General features: G+C 33.6%; 1 long non-coding RNA gene across 8 annotated transcripts; it reads left to right on the top strand.

The window, feature by feature from the left end:
• Positions 1-2517: 2517 nt before the first annotated feature.
• On the top strand, positions 2518-18493 carry LOC132179577 (uncharacterized). Of its 8 annotated transcripts, XR_009439937.2 has the most exons (10): positions 2518-2825; positions 4181-4323; positions 6723-6784; positions 7289-7385; positions 10059-10189; positions 10772-10893; positions 11041-11152; positions 11537-11625; positions 15836-16293; positions 18381-18493. It is a non-coding gene; the product is annotated as an uncharacterized LOC132179577 (long non-coding RNA). The 8 variants fall into 8 exon arrangements; XR_009439935.2 differs by lacking the exons at positions 15836-16293; positions 18381-18493 and adding an exon at positions 15232-15731 and having other exon boundaries at positions 11537-13761; XR_009439934.2 differs by lacking the exons at positions 15836-16293; positions 18381-18493 and adding an exon at positions 15225-15731 and having other exon boundaries at positions 11537-13761.
• The last annotated feature ends 1089 nt before the right edge of the window (positions 18494-19582 follow it).

The raw sequence follows: 19582 nt of genomic DNA, 5'->3' as shown, positions 1-19582 counted from the left end.
GTCCCTACAATCAAATTCTATCAAGTAATTTACATATTCCGATAGTGTGATACTAATTTAAATAAGACAAGTATCACAATTTTATTAGCTCTAACATTCCACGCTATCAGAATCTGTTAAGTCAGTGAACGAAATTTGACTGTAAGGACTAAATTATTTTTTTGGTATACCTAAGGGCTTTTGAGATCATTTTAATACCACAATGAGTTAATGCAAATTAGGTAACCACATGGATTGATTTTGCATTTTTCCCTAATATATTATTGTTTAATATTTAAATTTAATGAAGGCGCCTCACTAACATTTTTGGCCTTAGGCCCCAAAATGTATCGAGCCGACTCTGGCTAAGATTGTGTCATTTTATGAGTTTTTAAATGAAATTTGGGTAATTATAATAGGTCATAAAATGGCTGAGTTAAAAAAATATATTAAATAAAAATAAATAAATAAACGGTTGAGTTCATAAGGACCGAACTTAAATTTTCAAACTCAACATAATATATATTAATCACTATATATATTTATATAAGTTTTGACTTCAAAAAGAAAACAAAAAAAAAAAAAAAAAAATGTTTTGAGAGTTGGGGGTGGCCATGGCCTCTACGTGCTCTCCCCCTGTATTCATCCATAATCTTAGGTCTCAAAATTTATCAAGCTGACCTTGGAGATGCATGATACATGAAGTCATGCCCACGTTGATGTTGGTTAGCATTCTAATCACGTAGATGATTGCAATTAGAAATTAATCAAAGCTAACATGACACATGTGTAACTGTGTTCATTCTAACCTTGTTATATTTTGATATAATTATGACTAAAAGAATTACTTAAACTTAGGCTCTAACTGTTTCGATGCTTTCCGTCGGAAAATATTTTCAACATAAAATTTTTATTGAAAAATAATTTCTTGAAAAATATTTTATAGTATTTGACGCGTACGGAAAATTACAATAAATACTTTCCGACGTTGGGTCCCAATAGGATCTTGGACAGGTCCAGGGCTAGTCTCCGCGGGGTCATGGGTTGGTCCGGTCGGATCCCAAGTGGGTCCTGCTAAAGGTTCGAAAGAATCAAAGAAAGTATGAAACTGAAAGTACTCGAGAAATGACAGTAGTGTGATCCAATATTGCTGGCGAGTCAAAATATTATTCAAGATCTAAACTTTTTATAAACCAAAATTATTTAAATAAGGCATGGAACTTGACGCCAAGCTTATTTTAAGTTTGCACCCACTTCACAAAATAGATTAAACGAGAAACAAAGAGAGTTGTAGTCGGTTTGGTTTTACGGTTTTAAGATATGTAACTTAAAAAAGAAAAATATTAGTTTCAAAAATTTTAAATTGCAATTAATTCTTTGATAAAATCGTAAATTGACATTAAAAATGTGGTTTATTTAAAAACACACCTCCTTGCATACAATTTGAAATAAGTATAATTCTTAAATTAGGAAACTATTAGCAAGACAAATCCATATCAGTAATTTTTTTAAAAAAAAAACCAAGAAGAAGAAGAAGAATCAATATTAGTAATATCATAAAGGTACTATCTAACAACAACCTCTGCACATGCTAGTAACTAAGTAAATCTTAGCACTGTATCCAACTAAGCTTTATTTTTACCCTGAATTAATGAATCTTTATAATAGTTGGCATTATATTAACTTCAACCAAACTCTAGGCCTTCAAAGTGGAACTAGATCATTTTAAGTGAATTGATGAATATTTAATTAGTTATATTTAATGGGTAGTTTTGTTCTTTTATTTTTTTAGGGAACAAAAATATGACTAAAATATAACTAATTAAATATTATCTAAAGCTTGGGTAAATTTAATAATAGATTAAAAAATAAAAAATGTAACACTTCTGATCATAATTTTAAATGCTTTTCACCTACTTGCCAAAAAAAAAAAAAAACGCTTTTCTCCAAATTACAAGAGGTGGTTGGAAGTAGTTTTAATGTTACAGCGATGAATTAATTATTGTAGGAAATTTGGTTGGAGGTGCTTTTAATGTAGGAACTAGGAAGCGTTGGGTTAAACTCATCATTCAATTCTAGTGTTAAGTTTGAAACTTTGACACGGAAAGCAGTTAAGACACAATAACCATACAGCTTCACATTCGAATAGGCAATTCACGCTTTTACTCTTTGGATTGCCTAGTGGATTTCCACCAAGGGGGGCTTATTAGTGGATTGCCTAGTGGCAATTCACGCTTTTCAAATTCAGGATGGGCCCCCCACCCGCCGGTGTGGGTTAAAACGTGCAGCAGCTCTTGACAAGTCAACTTTAACTTGTAAATTATACGGCATCTACGTACCAAAAAACAAGAAGAGAATCTCCAAAGCGATTATGCATTGTTGTTTTAAACAAGAAGACGTATTACAACGGAACAGAAAAGGAACAATATATACATACGATCTCATAAATAAAATAGACCGTGGTGGGTGAAAGCAACAATACTACAAAAAAAAAAAAAACAAAACAAAACAAATAGTACTTTCATTTTTATTTGTTTGGATGAAGAAACACCGAGAAAAATAAAAAAAGCAAAAGGCTGTGAAGAAACAACAACCCTTACCACTGAAACGCGAGAGATTCATGTGCAAGAGAAACTAGGGAAAGAGAAGAAGAACAAAAAGAAGAAGAAGAAGAAGAAAAGCTTATTGCCAGAAAAGAAAGGGTATAGAGGAAGAAAACAAAGGTATGCAGCATAGTTGAAGCGAGCATATATTATCCCTGCAGGCGTTCGTTTTTCCATACAGGCTACCGGCTTTGTTCATGCCCTACCTGCCAGCTTCGTTCTTGCTGTTGCATATGATCTCCGGTATGTCTTTTGCTCTCGGTGACGTGTACGTAGTTCTATACGGTGGCGGAGCGCGCAAGAGTTTTGATTAGGGGTCAAGATTAAAAAATAAAATTAAACAAAAATTAATTAGAAAAATATAAGTAACAAAATAAGTAAACAATCTTAATTTGAACCATGCTAAATGCTAAATTAAAACGACGTCATATTTTTTTAAATTACATTTTTAAAAAATGTATGGTTAGATAACTTGGGCCTAAACCACCATGTTTTTCCAAACTTTTTATTTTTATTTTTATTATTTTTTTTAAATGCCCATATAATCCTTAAAATTACATTTCACCTCCCAAATTTTTTATTTTTTATCCTTTAAACTTCAAATGTTAGACTCGCGGATTAACATGCAATTTGTATTTGGTGTCTATCTCAATTAAATACAATTATATATGTATATATGATACAATTAAAATATGTAATAAAAATTATATATATTTATAAATAATTAATTTAATTGAACAACATAAATATAAAAGATTACAGAGACATTTGCTTTTCAAGAAAGGAGAAATTGTATATATAAAAAAATAATAATAATAACTTTTTGCTTTTGTTCTAGGCAGTCTTTTACTGTACCTCTAAAATCCAAGCAGTTGATTTGAATTATTAAATACCTTATAAGAAAAATTTGACTAATTCAAATTTGCAAATCTCAAATTGAAAGACTGAAATCGTTGTGGCACTCATATATTCTTGAACTTGTTCAAATTTTGTAAATTATGAAATCTCAACATTTTTAACTTGTTTATATGTATAATCTGACTCTGTGTTATTTTTGTTTTTTATTTTGCTTTTTATTTTTTATTTTTTTTACGGTAGCTAATATACTTTGATTCAAGGTAATTTTTAACCAAAAAAAAAAAAAAGTAAAAGTCACAAGACTCACAATTCACGTTGAATAGGTCCTTTAATGAAACGTTGCGTTTCAATGACCCTTTAAAGGCTTTAATTTAATTTAATGAAATGACGGTTGAATGAGATCTGAAACGCACCGTTTTAATTGTCTTCTTCGTTCTTAACCTAATCTCTGCAACTATAAAAGTCTGAGATCTGAAACTCAAAATAATCCTCTCTGCTTGCCCGGCCAATAATGTCGCTGCCCCTTACAACTGGTTGTGCGTGGGCATTAAACCAAGATAGATATAAAAAAAATTATAGACTAGTGGGAGTAAAGTTAATTTATGGGGGGTTGAGAGGGGTTATTAAATCAAGATATCTTTTAAAAAAACTATAGTGGGAGTAAAGATAGATGATTTATAATAGTATATATAGCACTCTGTGAAGAACCTCTCTTACTTTCTGTGAATTTGTCTGTCTAGACTAAGCTGGGGTTTGACTAGCACGGCGCATGGCCGATGGCTTGCTCATGGAAACGGCATCCCGATACAGTTTTTGAGACTTCCGATGGTGGTCGACGGCAACGCCTACGGCCTACTTCTTCTCCCTCCACCTCTACCTCCAGGTAGGGAAACGTCCAAATAAATAAATTAATTACTTTATGCGTCATACGTGGACCCAGATGACTGGATGCCACGAAATAGCGGTAAACAATCATGTAATTTTTGTTTTACCTTAAGTTGTAGTTAAAAGATAAAAGAAAAAAGAATAAAAAAAAGCAAAAAGAAAACAAGAAATAAAAAAACAAGGATCCGGCTTAGGTGCGGTAGTTCAAAACTACCGCACCATGCTGTAGCCAAAAACGACCCAGTTTAGGGTCGTTTTGGACAATAAAAAAATAATATTTTAAAGTAATAATATAAAATTAATTAAATATTAAAAATTTAATAATTAAAAAAATAAAAAAAAACTCATCGTCTCCATCTTCTTGTTGTTCCTCTTCTTCTTCTCCAGCTGGTTCATTTCTTTTCTTTTCTCCTTTGCTTTCTTTGAGAGGGAGAGAGAGAGAGTTGACGAGAGAGAGACCCAAAGACGGAGAGCACGAGAGGGAGAGAAGGCGAGATTTTTAGAGAAACAGAGGGTAGAGAGAGAGACGGAGCTGTGAGAGAAATTGCAGAAAAATTTTGATTTTTGATTGCTGTTCTTGGCTGGATTTGGGTTTCTGATTAGTGGGTTTTTCTGTACATTTTTGTTTATGTAGCGCATAGCGTAACAAAGCCGGCTCTCTCCCCCTTTGGCCAGTATGGGGTGGCCGAAACCACCCCCTTGGGGTGGTCCGGCCACCCCCAAAACCCAATTTCCTCTCAGAGAAAGCAAAGGAGAAAAGAAAAGAAATGAACGAGCCGGAGAAAAAGAAGAGGAGCAACAAGAAGATGGAGATGATGAGTTTTTTTTTTTTTTTTTTATTGCTCAAAACGACCCCATTGGGCTACAGCATGGTGCGGTAGTTTTGAACTACCGCACCTAAGCCGGGTCCAAAAAACAAAATTGTCTACTTGTCAGTGTCGGACAAGACACGTGATTTGTTGGATTTGGAATTCCGATAAAAAATAGAGCTTTTTGATATAAAATTTTTATTTTTGGGCTTTTGTCAAAAATCTTTCCATCAAAAAATTGTTATATGTTTAGTAACTGCATGTCTTAAGTATTTTTTTTTAGTGATGTTTGATAACAAAACTAAAAAAATGCTTTTAGTTATAAAAATGAAAATAAATGACATATAATTTTTTTTTTCTTTCTATTTTATAACAACCTTTTTATATACAAATGGTTAATGTTAACTTTAAAAAAAAAATTATTTTGTGAAAAAAAAAATGATACCAGTACCAATAAAAGAAAGCTAAGCTAAAAAATTTACTTAGCCTTGCAAATTTTTTCCATTCATCGTTGTCTTGGTGGCCGTTTGATTGTAAATTTTGTACAAAAATGAAGAAATCTTTGAGATGCTGCAACAAGTTACAAGAAGAGCATTAAAAGAATCAAATTCTAAATATTTTATTCAAATAACCATAAATTTTAATCTATTATATATATATATATATATATATATATAACAATTTAAATCTTTCCCCTACACTTCAAAAGCTGACGCACATCACCTTATTGAAGCCTGGAGTGTGCGAAAAAAATCCAATTCCAACGAGATTGAAGAAGGATAATTTAATTTACCAAAAAAAATAATAAATAAAAGAAGAAAAATTTAGATAAGGTGGGAAAAAAAACACTAGCCATTTAAGATGTGTAGAGAAGTTTGCTATGCTCGAGAAAAACCAGTTATTACAGCTCACTCGTTCTCTCTGCCAAGACGCCCAAGCTTATCACTCTTTCTTTCTCTTTGCCCAAGACACGCAAGACTAGGAGCAGACCAGCTATCACTCGTTCTCTCTGCCCAAAGACCATCTCTTTCTAGCTATCACACGCACAAGTTCTCTCTATTTTGTTATTTATCTTCTTTCCATTTTATTCTCTCTATTTCTTCTACTTCTCTTCCTTGTAGGTCTCTCTCCTATATTTTTTTCTTCACTTTTGTGTTCAGTAAGATATGTCAAGATTTTTGTTTTATTGGAAAAAAAGAGATGGGAAGAAGCAAAATCAAACGAAGCTCTAAACTCACCGGCGACGGGATCAACAACTTCTGCTTAGGTCTCTCTCCCTATAGCGGCTCTGTAGTGGGTTCAAAAGTGATCATTTCCCTAGTACGCGTGCTGGGGGAAGGTTTCCCCCTCAACGTGGGGGAAACTCAGCCAAGGTTTCACCCACGCTGTATTCTTTCTAATAATTTCGTCTCTTCTCTGCGATCTTCGTCCATATTTTCCTCTCTATTTTTTCTAAGTCTCTTTTTTGCACGTCTCTCTGTGTGGACTGTGATCTTCATCTATATTTTTCTTATTTTCATTTTGATTTGTTTTTCTTACCTGCAACGGCATCAACAATTTCTGCCGGATCTTCCTCGCTCTGGAGTAGCCTCCAACTGCGGAAATGAGAAGGACAAATCGAAGAGGTTGGAAAGAGATGCTTATATATGGGTATGGTTGCCATTTGTTAAAATTGGTATGAGTATTTTTGTTAGTTTATATATTTCATTAATGAAAACTGCGGCGCGCCTTTCTCTCCAAAAGTCCGTTTGAGCAGAAGCCTCGTTTTCCAGCTTCGGCCCAAACGTGATTTTCAGCGTTTGGGACCTCAGAAGAGCTTTCACAATATTTTACCAAACAACCATTATTTTCCTGAAACGAACTTTTGAGGTCTCAGAAGCGCGTGTTGGGTCTGCAACCGCAGACCCAAACATGTTGGAGTTCGAAACGCAAGATTCTTTTCTTATATTCATCATTATAGAACCCTAAGCCTAAACACCTTGATGGTGAGGTCAGCCGCCTCCTTTCCCCCTCCAGTCTGTGTTGCAGTCTTTCATCGGAACTCCCTCACCATGCGCACAGTTTTGCTTTAAACCAGATTTGACTAAACTCTGTGTGTCGGACTGAAACTATCTATTTTTATTTCTTTATTTAGTAATCAAAAACCTTTTGCAGCTCTGATCTGACGTTGGTTGTGGGTGGATGATGGCATCCGGATCTAATCACTAGCCAAAAACGATAAAGGATGAACCTTAGAGTCTCTGCACAAACGGTATGAAATTCAACCAAAGTTATGTGTTTGTATTTGTATTTGGTTTTGTTCCTAAGGTTTTTGTTTAGTAATTTAATATATAGAGATACCTGGTGAATTGCTCGGTCTATATGTATATACTTTAAATTTAATGTGGGTGATAGGTTTTACAAAGTCACAAATAGTACCAATTTCATTTAATCGTACCAAACAGTGATATATAAGATAGATCTAAGTTCTCTTTCTTGCGAATATAATATAATTACCAGAAGGGGAAGAATGGTTACAATTTTGTTGGGTGAAACATCACCTACATTTGATAATAGAGGAAGATAATGAATCCATATAATAGAGAACAAAGCCATTAACGAATTGTTGCTCATACACTAGAGATGCATTGGTTACAAATGTTATAGACGAACCGATGAGGTTGGACAAATGCCACCAACAATGTTGAGAAAATAAAAAATAAAAATAGAACTTGAAATCAGTTTAGGTTTTTGTGCGATTTTAATTTAATTCCTTAGTTTTTTATTTTGACAATTAAATCCTTTAGATTTTTTCTTGATTTGAAATGTTCCTCGTTCAACTTACTATCACCCGATATTTAATTGATCAGTCTTACATGGCATATGCTAAACTAATCTAGCTGAACAAAGAAATCTACAGAAGAACCCAGTAACCTAATTGTCGATCAAGCAACATAGTTTTCATTTGGCACGTCAGTTGTAGGAGTCATATGGCATGGTTAGTTGACAATTACAAATATACCTTAATAAAATATTTAAACATTATTGTTAATTTTTTTTTTTTAAAAAAAAGATGGTCGATTGTGCCTATTAAGCGCTTTAATTTTGAAGAGAAAAGCTCAAACTTTTTTTTTTGGGTACATATCGGATCTGATACATGCACCGACATTTTGCTTATTGTTTTTGGACAAACTAGTTTGATCCATTATTATTTGTACTCTCAACAGTACCTTCATTTTTGCAGCTCATGAAAAAAGCACATCACCGACACCTCCATTTTTCTCAAAAGGTTGTAAAGAAACGAGAATAATTTTTTTTTTAAAAAAAAGCAAAAGCAAAAGTGAAACACTACCCGAGAATCTCTCGGGGAACAGGCCAATAGAAAATAGCCGGTGATTTCCCAAAAAAGAGTTAAAAAGAAGAAGAGAAGAAAAGAAAAAAAGAAAAGAAAAAAAAAAGAAAGCAAAAGCAAAAGTGCAACATTACCATAGAAAGGCAAGAATCACAACAGGCCAATAGAAACAAGTCAAACAAGAAAAATATCTAAACACTCTCTTCTCTCTCCTGAAGCCTCCATTTTCGGCCAAGCTTGAGGAGGGAAAACCTCCTGGTTGCCTTCCTCCTCACCCCTTTTGCAACATCCAACATCTCTTTCTTCTGAGTTTCTCTCTTCCTGAGAGAGCTTTTTTACTTCTAGAGTTTTTTCTAGATCTACCTTTCGTCTTTGACGATTTACCCGACCCTCAAAAAACTGCATCAGCAATGGATCGCCTTCCCTCTGGAACGTCTTCTCCATCGCTCCACCGGCCGGATCTGTGTAGGCTTGAAGAGTGGCTTTTTCAAAGTCCGATCTACTTCTCTCCATCAGCCCCAGACGCGCCAATCCTCCATCTTCACCTGCGTTCCAGCTCTCCGGCGTAGTCCTCTGCTGCTCATTTCGCCTCCACGCGCCGGGGCGTGGTCGACACGCTCCTGCGTGTGGATCTAACGCACCGTCGCGTGGGTACCACGCGCCGTGCAGTGGCCGCCGGGGCCTCCCTCCGTTGCTGCTGCTGTGTTTTGAGTTCTTTTCTGTTACTTTGTGTAACTTCCTGTAATTTTCTTTGGCTTTGTAGCTTAGTTTTTATCCCAATCTGTTTGGTCTTCAGACTCTATGTCTGTGGAGTGGATCTTTTTTTTTATTTTTTTCTGGTGCATCTTTCTTTTACGTTTCTGATCTCATTCCTGTTTTTTGAGATCAGGCCGGCTGGGATTTTAGCTAGCTTCTTTGTTTTCGTTTCTGTTTTCCCGGTATTCCTCTTTGTTTGAATGAATGTTGGTTTGTTAAAAAAAAAAAAAAATAGAAACTAGTCAGTGATTGCCAAATAAGAAAACAGGAGAGAAGAAAAGTAAAAAATATAAGCAATAATGGCAATTTTTAGGGTATTTTTTCTGCATAGATTCTGTTGCTCGTTTAAGGTATTTTTCCTGCACAATTCTCTTGCGTATTTTTTCTGCATCAATCCTCTTGCTCTGTCTCTTGGTGCTATACGTGGTGGCAATTTTTAGGGTATTTTTTCTGCATCGATTCTCTTGCTCATTTAGGGTATTTTTTCTGCATGAATTCTCTTGGTTCTTGCTCTCTCTTTCTCTTGGTTCTATACGTCGTGGTTTGTTGGAGGCTTTCTAAGTTCGGAAGAGTTAGCAAGTATATATCCGCGACAGTCCCCCTAATTGTATATTAGCCTAGTTAGTACCTTAGCAAGGTTGACGCCCCTCCGTTCCCTCCGGTCTGCAACAGTCTTTCTTTCATTGCTGCACCACTTTGCCTAAACCAGATTTGTCTATGCCGGATCTATCATATCAAATCTACCACCATTGTCGTATTGCTTGGAACTAGAATAAATATTTTTCTTTGCTCCCGAGAAAGAAACAATTATATTCCGTTTCTGGAAACCTTTTGCAGCAGCGATCTGACATTGGTGGTAAACGACTTGTGTTGTGAGAGGTGGAGACAGCTTCATCATCATCATCATCCAGGCGGATGGCGGATTCCAATCTCCTGAGGGCTTGAGCCTCCATGCAGTACAAACGGTGGTATGAAATTCAATGGAAGTTACGTTTGAATTTGTTTTTGTTTGTTTGTTTGTTTCATGTTATATGTGATATGTGTTTATTATTATTATTATTATTATTATTATTGTTATTATTATTATTTTGTATAGTAATTTAATACAAGTAGATATACCTGGACAATCAGTCCATATGCATGTACTTCAAATTTAAAGCATATAGGTTTGTAAGGTTTCAAATACAATTGAGTTGTAACAATATTTATATAGATAGAGCTAGTTCTCTTTCTCTTGATTATAATACCAACAGGAGAATGATTATAATTTTTATCAATGAAACATTAGCTGCATTTGATATTAGATGATAACCTATAATAGAGAACAAAGCCATTAACGAATTGTGAAGAAACTAGGCATGCGTGGTTATAGACTAACGGAGAAAGTTGGACAAATGCCACCAACGATGTTGAGAAAAAAAAAAAAAAAGATTTTGACTTTATGCGCTAAGCAATAGGTCTATTATTCAGCCGATGTTTATGATTTCTAAGTCTAATCATTTGGAAAAGAGAGTCATAGACCCCTGTCTTGATGTCTAAGCCTTTTGCAGGTGCAATATGATGTTAATAATAAATAAGCTTCCAATTGATCAAAACTCTGAAGACAGCAAGCCAAGACATAGAAGCACGAGACAAGGCAAATGGGATGGAGGAAGTCCAACGTTATGTAATGGTATGTGATGAAATTTGTGTGTATTCAGTTTTGTTTAATAAAGTTGAGGGAAAAATAAAATCAATCACTTAGTTTTCAATTTTGACAATTAAAATTCCTTAAAATTTCTTTAGCCTTTTTTTTTTTTTTAATTAAAAAATGTTATAGATTACGTGTCCTATAGCCGGGGAGTATTTGGTGGCTACTGAACAGATCTATTAGGAGCAATTTGATGAATCATTTGAGGAGCTGGGTTTGTGTCTCAAGGATGGCTATACAGGTATACTCCTCCTTTTCTCTCTTCCTCGTAATCTCTTCTCCTTTTTAGTTTTAGAGCATATTAGAATGATTACTTCATCATTTTCTCTGCTCATTGTTTCATTACTTCGACTCTAAAATTCCATGTGATTTGCAGCACCTAATATTTTTTAAATTATGATTAGAGTACCATATCAATTATTCAAGTATGTTTTAATTTGCATCTTTAGATGCCTTATCCTGTAGTATGTTGATAAATGTTCCTTCTTCTTTGAAGATGGCTTTTGCTGATTGTTTTGCAAGGAAGTAGTTGAACTTAATAATGTCTTTTTTATTCAGCACCATATTGGTTAAATATTGCCTTAAAGGCTCCTAAATTTATTTGATTCTATATACCTTGTTGCAGGGTAAACTGGTCCGCTCCCGATTGTCGAAAATATATTGGAAAAGTAAGTTGAAGTGACGTGGATATTACAATTGGAGAAATTCATGAGGGTAAGTATGTTTATAGCTTAGAAAATCATTGAAAGTAGCGTCAGTTGTAGTATTGTGTTGTTTGCTTGAACATTTGCTTGCAACCTATGTAATACTAAGTTTAAAAGGTTCTTCTCAAATAATTATCATCATTTTCTTTGACAAATTCTTTTATATAGGGCACTTATAAAAAAAAAAAAAAGGTCTTTTATGTGGGTCAAAGCCAAGAAGCTAACATGTTCCTCCTTTGATAACTCTGGCAAAGCTGTTCTGGTTGACTTTTATGCAACTTGTTTGGTTCTTCCCTACTTATGTTTATTTTTTTCTCTTCCCTTCTTTTTTCAGATTTTGCTAACAGCTATGATGTCTCTGACTATTTTGTAAGCCTATGTTATCACCTTAAGCCATAACGTGCGGGATCATCTTGCTGGAAAACTTTATAAGCATTTTATCGTAATTGTCTAGATTTATGTTTGTCTTGTCAGTAATCTTTCATTCGTGAAGCGAATTCGTATTGTTCACCTTAGACCCTATTGAGAGGGGTGTGGCGTTTAGTTTAGGAATAATTCCATGTTCTTGGTAATCTCTAGAATAGCAAAATTGAGTAGGATCATATTTAAATTTAATCGGAAGAATGAGTAACCCTAGGTATGGTTTGCATGTGGTCTTTGTCAATTCATGGATCCCATCCTCAACGAAGTCAATACTTAGCTGGAGTATAAGATATAGATGGTGAAAATTGATGATAAATACAAAATAGAAGCGATGCCTACATTCATCGTATTTAAGGACAGAAAACCTTATGATTGAATTTGCATCTCTCTTGCTCTTGTGTGGAATCCAACTGTATCCCTCTAGATGTTTTTTCTTACGAAAGTAATCAATAAGCCCATTCTTAGACTTGTAGAAGGACCTCTGCCCTCTCTGACTTGTCTTGGATTGTACAAATTTTTTGGTTTTGACCTGTCTCATTTATGTTGACTAACTGGATCTCATGAGAGATTTTAATTGTGTAAATTGCTTTTTTTTTTGTTAACAATGAAGTCAGTTAATCTCCCCTAAACTTTAAATGTGAGAAATCAACCCCCTAGACTATGGGGTCTATAGCAATATCTCTCTTCCTAAAGTTTCTTTAATATTCCCTATACTTAAACTTAAATTCACATACTTATCACATTTCATGGTATCACATGCTTATTTTTCTTTTATTTTCCTGTGCTCGCGAAGTAAGCATGTGAAAGTTAATCATATTTTTTAAATTTATACAGGGGACATTGCAAATGACCCTATTGTTTAGGGTGGGAAAGTTCAATTTACCTTAATTTTAATTTGGAAATGCATTTTTAAAGTTATGGGTTGTGCTTTGCTCTTTTAGTGATATTTTGATCACTATATATATATATATATATATATATATATATATATATATATATATATAAACATGTACATGTTAAATGATATTTAGAATATACTTTGTTCACATCCGGTCCAAGATATTTCTTTTTAGCAGACGTATAAAGAACCCATATTTATTTCGACTGCATGTTGTAAATATTTGTGTGGTGCAGAAAACCTATGGAGGAGAAAAAAAAATGTGCACTGACGCAATCAAGTAAATTCCCTTGATTTCTTATTAGGAAAAAAAAAATCCTTTGCTTTCCATTGGGGCAAAAGAGGGATAATGTGATCTCTTGACAAATGTCAAGTATTAAAACCCGTACTAAAGGAGCCTTGGTGATTTTGTATTGTTTGGCTTAAATTAGTTATTTCTTCAATCTTTTTTGTGTGCTTAAGTTACTTTGTTTAGTCTTATCGAACTGTAAAAAATTGGTCTATCAAACTCTCATGTGTTCTAATTGTTTTGCATCTCACATCTTGTTTTTGGTTGACATGGGAGCTTTCACTACCATATTGAACGGGCTGGAAGCCTATTTTGTTTGGAGCAAGAACAAGCATGTTTGGAGCATAGAGGCAAAAAAGACGGTGCGACTAAAAGAAATTTTAATCTCAAAAGTCATGTTCCACTAACACTCAATATTAATTAATTTGTTTGAATTTTATAGATAGCAAATAGACTAGTCGGGGTGACTAGCGTATATTGGTGCCATAGTAAGTTATCTCCACACTCATTCAATGAAAGCCGGGATGTATATAAAGGTATCGATTCAAAATTTAGTTATTTTACTTGCATATTTTTGGCATATGATAAACTATTCACTAACGTAATGTTACAATAAGGTAAAAAAGTAAATATACGTCCAATGAAGTGGTCACCCAATGATGACATGACCGCTGTGACATACAACACGGATGCCACTTTGACTCAGAATTGTAGCGTGAGCTCTGTTCCGATCGTTGCTAGAAATTCACACTTCCTAGTAATCTGTTGTGGGATGGGCTAGACACCAAAGCCATTTGACACCAATATGTCAGAAGCCATAGGCACTGCTTTGTCCATTAGAAGTGTAAATGGTGCGAAAAAAATTATTATTCAATCAGACAATAAGAATGTTGTTGATCTAATTGCTAAGAAAAAGAGAAAAAGAAACACGCAGAAGAATACCAATTCGAACAACAAAGACAACCCGATTGATGAGGCATTGAGTGTGGTGGAAGATTTTCTTGACCCTAATTCTTTGACTCAGTATGGGATTACAGTGGAGCTGGAGCATATTCCTTGGGTTCAGAACCCCGTAGCTGACTATTTGGCTTTGTTGACAAGAAGATTGTCGCATGAAGTAATGAGTGCAACATTAGTACAATAAATTTTGGGATGGCCAACAAGATGTGCATACTAAAATGGTTAAATTGCTTCAAACGTCGATGATAAAGATAAACACAATGGAGTGATTTGCGTGACGCATGCAAGGATAAAGAAATCCATGCGTAACGCATGGATTTTGTATGCACATCACTCCATTGTGTTTATATCTTTATTCACATCACTCCGTTGTATTATATCTTTATCCTTGCATGCGTCACGCAAATCACTCCATTGTGTTTATCTTTATCATCGACGTTTGAAGCAATTTAACCATTTTAGTATGCACATCTTGTTGGCTATCCCAAAATTTATTGTACTAATGTTGCACTCATTACTTCATGCGACAATCTTCTTGTCAATAAAGCCAAATGGTCAGCTACGGGGTTCTGAACCCAAGGAATATGCTCCAGCTCCACTGTAATCCCATACTGAGTCAAAGAATTAGGGTCAAGAAAATCTTCCACCACACTCAATGCCTCATCAATCGGGTTGTCTTTGTTGTTCGGATTGGTATTCTTCTGCGTGTTTCTTTTTCTTTTTTTCTTAGCAATTAGATCAACAACATTCTTGTTGTCTGATTGAATAATAATTTTTTTCGCGCCATTTACACTTCTAATGGACAAAGCAGTGCCTATGGCTTCTGACATATTGGTGTCAAATGGCTTTGGTGTCCAGCCCATCCCACAACAGATTACTAGGAAGTGTGAATTTCTAGCAACGATCGCAACAGAGCTCAGGCTACAATTCTGATTCAAAGTGGCATCCGTGTTGTATGTCACAGCGGTCATGTCATCATTGGGTGACCACTTCATTGGACGTATATTTACTTTTTTACCTTATTGTAACATTACGTTAGTGAATAGTTTATCATTTGCCAAAAATATGCAAGTAAAAATAACAAAATTTTGAAACGATGCCTTTATATACATCCCAGCTTTCATCGAATGAGTGTGGAGATAACTTACTATGGCACCAATATCAACAAGATTTCTGATTTTATTTTGATACGACTTATTAGCAATTGAGGAGATCTTTGTTTATATAAAAGTAGACGATTATGCATGTTAAGATTTTGTATCTTTATGTGTTGTATTATATCTTGATATCAACTAATTACTAGTATATTAAAAAAAAAAAAAAACTAACTAGTGATAACTGTAAACCCACGTCACCCCACTTGTGATAATAGAGAGTCTTGATAAGATTGTATATGTAGATAACTTCTAGTATACTTTATATGTCAAATGTACGTGGATAGATAGTTCTTCTGCTTGTATTTTGAACTCTAGATTATTTAGATCTTATGTGATTACTCACAATACAATACCTCTTGTATAAATATATTATGGTACACTTCAAACTCTTTTATGGGTATCAAAGCTTTTTCCTCACGCATATTTATTTCGATCTCTACGTTTCTGACGATAGTCTACTGCTGTCCAATTTATTCCGCCAAATATTGGCCAGCTCATGACCTTCAAATTGGAAGGACCCAACTATATTACATGGGTCAAGCAAATGGTTCAAATTTTGAAGACAATCGACTTGATGCGCTTCGTGGATGGTTCCAAAACCATCTCCCTCAGTTTCTCGTGGATGATAAAAGGGTTAGTTATCACTACCCTTAGTCCAGATTTTCTTCTCTCGACAAAGAGAGATCAATTTATTCTTTCTTATATTAATGCTACCATAATGGAGAAAGTTATGTTGTTTACCTTTGGTGTCACGAATGTTTATCAAGCCTGGGTGTCTCTTTCCACTCGTTTTGCCCCTCGCTCCAGAACGAGGATTTCTCATCTTCTTGGCCAACTTCAAAGCTTAAAGCAAGGCTCCAAAGGGGGTGCTGATTATATTGAAACCGGCAAGCAACTTGCTGCCAAACTTTCTATTGTTGGTGAGCCTCTCACAGATGATGCTCTTATTGGGTATGTGATTGGTGGCCTCCATTCTTCCTTTAACCCTGTTATTGCTTCTCTATTTGTTTTTGCCTCACATAAGCATATACTCAAATATCTTTTTGTTTTTTTTTTTTTTTTTTTTTAAAAAAAAATGAAACCCAAAATTGCGTGTGATAAGCGCAAAATTTTAGGAGAGCTAGAGAAAATAAAAAAGAGAAAACATTTTATGGGGACCATCCTAATTACACTCATTTTACGGCTCCCAATCAATAACCGACACATAAGTAAAAAACATAAAAAGTGAACAAAAATAAGTTGGACCAAAATATACTAGATTTTAGGGTGATAAAATCCTTAAAGAATTATCCTTCCACTTCTAGGTTTTAGTTTTGAATCAAAAAATGGGGTTTAAGGCATTAGAAATAGGTTTTGAAGCTTTAAAAATAGATTTTGAGGAATTGAAAACGAGTTTTGAGTAATTAGAAACGAGTTTTAAGGCAGGTCACGGCCTGCGGGGTTTGAGGCGTTTACTACAGGCGAAACGCACAGCGTGATGCTTAGCTGTATCACTAAAAGAAGAGTTTTCTTTACCTCCAAGAAAAGAAGACTTCACATACTGGATTTTTGAATTTTTTTGTATGTTGTGAATATATATTATATTATTTACAATTTTGAATTCAATTAAAAGTATTGAGAGATCTTTAAAATGATGTCGTCCCTGTCCAAAGTACAAAGAAAAGAGAAATATTAGCATATACTCAATTTCTTTTTCCTTTTTTTTTTTAAAAAAAAATCCGTGTGATAAGCACAAAATTTTAGGAGAGCTAGAGAAAATAAAAAATGGCAAATTATTCTAATCATTTATTTGGGGTTGAAGTTACAATATCTTATAAATTAGGGGTGTCAATGCGGGCGGTTAAAAATCGTCCGCTAACCGCTAATCGTTTAACCGCCTAACCGCTAACCGCTATAACCGCCTAGCGGTTAGCGGTTATTGGGTCTACTAACCGTAACCGTTAACCGCTAACCGTCTTTTTATATAATATATTTTTATAATTATAATTATAAAAATATTTATACATATAACATAATTATTTGATCATTAAATCACAATAATTTTTTTTTAAAATAATTAAATCACAATTTGAGTACTAATATATTATCACTATAATTTATATGATTATATCATATAATCACTTGATCATTAAATCATAATTTTTTTAAAAAAATAATTAAATCACAATTTTAGTATTAATATATTATCACTATAATTTATATGATTATATCACATGAGCAATTGATCATTAAATCATTTGATTATATAATAATAAATTATAGATATATAATATGACATAACTCATAAGTATACAAATGCATACTAATACAATAATTAAATATCTAGAGACTTATTTCCAATGTATGTTATAAACTTATAATTCTATATATTTTAGAAGTTTATATTAGTCTATATATGCATATGAATACTATAAATGTATAATATCAATACTTAATCATATGATTCAACGATAATTCAAATACTTTATTGAAGACTTCAAGTGAATCATATTATTCATGTAAAATGATAATATGATTTGTATAATATCAAATTAAGTAATTGACATTGAATTAAACAATGACCAATGTGTTACTTATAAACAAAATTTAAGTATTATTGTATTATCATTATAATTTTAGTAATTTATATATTATCGCTATAATTGGTATGATTATATCACATGATGACTTGACCATTAAATCATATGATTATATAATAATAAATAATACATATATAATATGACATAACTCATAAGTCATAAGTCTACAAGTTAATAATATGATTCATGTACAATGATAATCATAATTGATTCAATTGAATTAAACAATATATTACTTATAACTACAATTTAATTAAAGCATTATTATATACTTTAGGAATTTAAGATTTAGGAGTTTGAACATTACCATTTACCATTAGATATTAAGTTCAATTCAAAGAAAAAAGATTATAAGTAAATATGATATAATTTAATGAGATTATATGATTATATAATATCAAATTATTTGTACATGCTTGTGCCTTAATATTATTATGTTTCTTCTTTGGATGTCTATAGGATTTGCTAGAGGACCAAATGAGAGGATTGATGAAGTTTTAATGTTTTATTTGTATTATTTAATGTTTTGTTTGAACTTATTTTATATGCTTTGTGTTGAATTTTTTTTATATGTTGTGACAATTGTCTGAATTCTGAATTTTTTTTTTATATGTTGTGTTTAATTTTTTTTTTTTTTTTTAAAAAAAAAGTTAACCGGTTATGATTTAATATTTAACGAAATTTTTTTAAAGCACAAGTAAATGTAAATTTTGGGTCAAATATTTTTTATTTTTCAATATGGGCTCTTTTTATTGCAATTGGGTTCAAGAAGACAAAAAAAAAAAGGGTAAAAAACCCAAAAAGGCCCAAAAAAAGCCTAATTTTAAAAAAGCGGTTAGCGGGCGGTTATCTATTTTATTAACCGCTAACCGTTAGGCAGTTAGCGGTTGCGGTTAGTGAAATTTACTAACCGCTAAGGCGGTTACGGTTAGCGGTTATTGCCAATAACTACAAATAAATTTTTTTTAAAAAAAAAAGAAAAAGAAAAAAAAAAAGAACAGATAATTAGCTAGAAATCAAACAGCAACAACGTCAACATCGTAAAGGACACAAATACAAACAAGTCGAGGAAGATACGCCTGGCAATAGGAAAAAAATATCTAGTAAACTGATGGATGGATGAGGAGGTTTATTAAACTCAGTGGTTGGACTACGTCACCTACTGTCGAAGGTGACATCAACGATATAACTCCAATTACTTTCGGCGTTGCCGATTTCACCACGCCACCACCTTGGGGAGAGTCCGGTGATTTTGGGCCTCCTAGAAATTTCAGTCGTTGTACTATAATAGAGTAAGCATTCACAATTGGTTCTTTTCCGCCTTACATCCGCGGACTGAAGCAAGATTTCGCCGGTGTTATTGTTGAAGGCGAGAAATTGATGATGCATCATCCACTTAAAAGGTAAATGAAATGTTTTCTTAACCCACCTCTTATTCTTGTAGTCCTCCAATATCCAACACCGAAACTCATCGTACTTGGTTTCATTATTAGTTTGAGTTTCGGAAGAACTGAAGTCTTGAATCACAGCCAAACGTCCACCAAATTCAGTTAGCTTTGCACTGAACCAAGGTTCACGCTCAAAATAAAAATAAAAATCAGTAATCTTTCTAAATTTCTCGTCCGCCATATCAAAAGCCATTATACATACTTCAGTCGGAT

The sequence above is a fragment of the Corylus avellana genome, chromosome 4 (genome assembly GCF_965113065.1).
Source record: "Corylus avellana chromosome 4, dhCorAvel1.hap1.2, whole genome shotgun sequence".
Classification (NCBI taxonomy): Eukaryota; Viridiplantae; Streptophyta; class Magnoliopsida; order Fagales; family Betulaceae; genus Corylus; species Corylus avellana.
Note: the sequence above shows the minus strand (reverse complement) of the source record. Positions and strands in the feature narration are given on the sequence as shown.